The sequence below is a fragment of the Mercurialis annua genome, assembly GCF_937616625.2.
Source record: "Mercurialis annua linkage group LG4 unlocalized genomic scaffold, ddMerAnnu1.2 SUPER_6_unloc_34, whole genome shotgun sequence".
Taxonomy (NCBI): Eukaryota; Viridiplantae; Streptophyta; class Magnoliopsida; order Malpighiales; family Euphorbiaceae; genus Mercurialis; species Mercurialis annua.
The window spans coordinates 7,501-10,000 of NW_026605965.1; positions in this window are offsets into that span (position 1 = coordinate 7,501).

The window sequence follows — 2,500 nt, forward strand, 5'->3', positions numbered from 1 at the left end:
ATTTTCGGCCCATTCCGCGTGGCGGAAACTGCGGCAAAAGTGCACAAAATGATAGTGTCCCGAGCAAAATAAAATTGGAAGCAAAATGTCCCGGACAATAATTTGCGAGTAGTTAGTATACATTGAAAGGGGATTTTGCAAAGAAGTTTGGTGATTTTTGGACATATATTTTGCCGGTTATGAATTTCCGAAGGTAAAACGATTAAAAAATTAAAAAAAATACCTCCGGGGCTCGAAAAATTTCGGTATTTGTTATTATGCGGGTTTGGATATATATAAACATATTTCCAAAATTTCAGATCAAAATTCCATGCCGATTTTTAAAAATGGGGGGGGGGGTTGCTGGGCACATGTGATATTTCCTCCTGGCAGTCCAAAAAAAGTCCTAAGAGCTCTTTAGGGGGGTGCACCATTCCTCACCCCCGCGGGCTTGCCGCAAGCCCTCGTCCGCGGTGCAAGCGGCGCGCGCGCGCGCTATGCGAAAAATGCTGGAAATTGCGGAAAAATCCCTGCCTGGCAAAATTACGGAAATGCCCCCGGATAATTACGGATATGCCCCGCCCGGAAAAACTGCGGCGAATCGCGGAAAATGCCCGGCCGGAAAATTGCGTCGAAATGCTCGGAATTGCGGAAAATCCCCCCCCCCCCGTGCATTAATCTAATGACCGGGTGCGGGTGCGGGTGCGGGACCGGGTGCGGGTGCGGGCACTCGGGCACTCGGCAGCTCGGCGCGAGACGCGAGCGCGTGTGTGGCCTCGAAGACCCTCGGAAAGGCCCGCCGACGTCCCTCCGAAGGCCCTCGCATGTCCATCGGAAGGACCTTCGGCAGCCGGTCGGCAGGCCTTCGCCAGCCCAGCGGCGGCCCTTGGGCATCGGCAGCCTTTCGGCTGGGCTTCGGCAGCCTTTCGGCAGCGCATCGGCAGCGCACCGGCAGCCCTTCGGCAGCGCATGGGCAGCCCTTCGGCAGCCCTTCGGCAGCGCATGGGCAGCCCTTCGGCAGCCCTTCGGCAGCCCTTCGGCAGCCCTTGGGCATCGGCAGGGCTTCGGCAGCCCTTGGGCATCGGCAGGGCTTCGGCAGCCTTTCGGCAGCCCTTCGGCAGGGCTTCGGCAGCCCTTCGGCAGGGCTTCGGCAGGGCTTCGGCAGCCCTTCGGCAGCCCTTCGGCAGCCCTTCGGCAGCCCTTCGGCAGGCCTTGGGCATCGGCAGGGCTTCGGCAGCCTTTCGGCAGCCCTTCGGCAGCCCTTCGGCAGGGCTTCGGCAGCCCTTCGGCAGCGCATGGGCAGCCCTTGGGCATCGGCAGCCCTTCGGCAGCCCTTCGGCAGCCCTTCGGCAGGGCTTCGGCAGCCCTTCGGCAGCGCATGGGCAGCGCATGGGCAGCCCTTCGGCAGCCCTTCGGCTGGGCTTCGGCAGGGCTTCGGCAGCCCTTCGGCAGCGCATGGGCAGCGCATGGGCAGCCCTTCGGCAGCCCTTCGGCTGGGCTTCGGCAGGGCTTCGGCAGCCCTTCGGCAGCGCATGGGCAGCCCTTGGGCATCGGCAGGGCTTCGGCAGGGCATCGGCAGGGCTTCGGCAGGGCTTCGGCAGCCCTTCGGCAGGGCTTCGGCAGCCCTTCGGCAGCCTCTCGGCTGGGCTTCAGCAGCCCTTCGGCATGCCTTGGCATGCCTTGCATACATTCCCCAGCCGTATGAACCTCTGCTGGTTTTGCTTCCCAGCCGAATGAACCTCTGCTCTGTGTAAAAATGTATATGTCTTGCACTAAGTGAAATTCTATAATACTTTCCTCGAACAATATTCATACAGTAGTTAATATATATTAAATGAGGAATTTAGAAAGAAGTTTGGTGATTTTTGGAATTTTTTTTTGCCGGTTATGAATTTCCGAAGGTAAAACGATAAATAAATAAAATAAAATACTTCCGGGACTCGAAAAATTCTGATATTTGTTATTATGCAGGTTTGGGTATATATAAACATATTTCCAAAATTTCAGATCAAAATTCCATGCCGATTTTTAAAAATGGGGGGGGGGGGTTGCTGGGCACATGTGATATTTCCTCCTGTCAGTCCAAAAAAAGTCCTAAGAGCTCTTTAGGGGGGTGCACTATGCCTCACCTCCCTGCACCAACTGCCGAAGGCTTTTGGTGCGCGCCTTTTGGCGCACATATGGCACTGACGAGGGAAGGAAAAAAAAAACTCGTCGACCCGTTCCGGTGTTGGAAAAAATATTTTCGGATTCGGGGGGGCCCGGCCCCCGAGGTGTAGGTTGTTGGTATTTTTTGACGGAAACCTAGGCGAGCATTTGCCGAAATGAATCTCGGTGAATGTATAGCTTATGGTGTCACGTTGTATGCTATTTTACGACGTGTGTGCTTGCCGAGGACGCATTTTCAATGCCGAGGCATGCGACGAGCCGCGTTCCATGACTTTTCGACGACGCATTTTAAATGCCGAGGAAGTCGGCGCGCGGCGAGTCTGGATCCTTTACGACGATGCATTTTTAATGT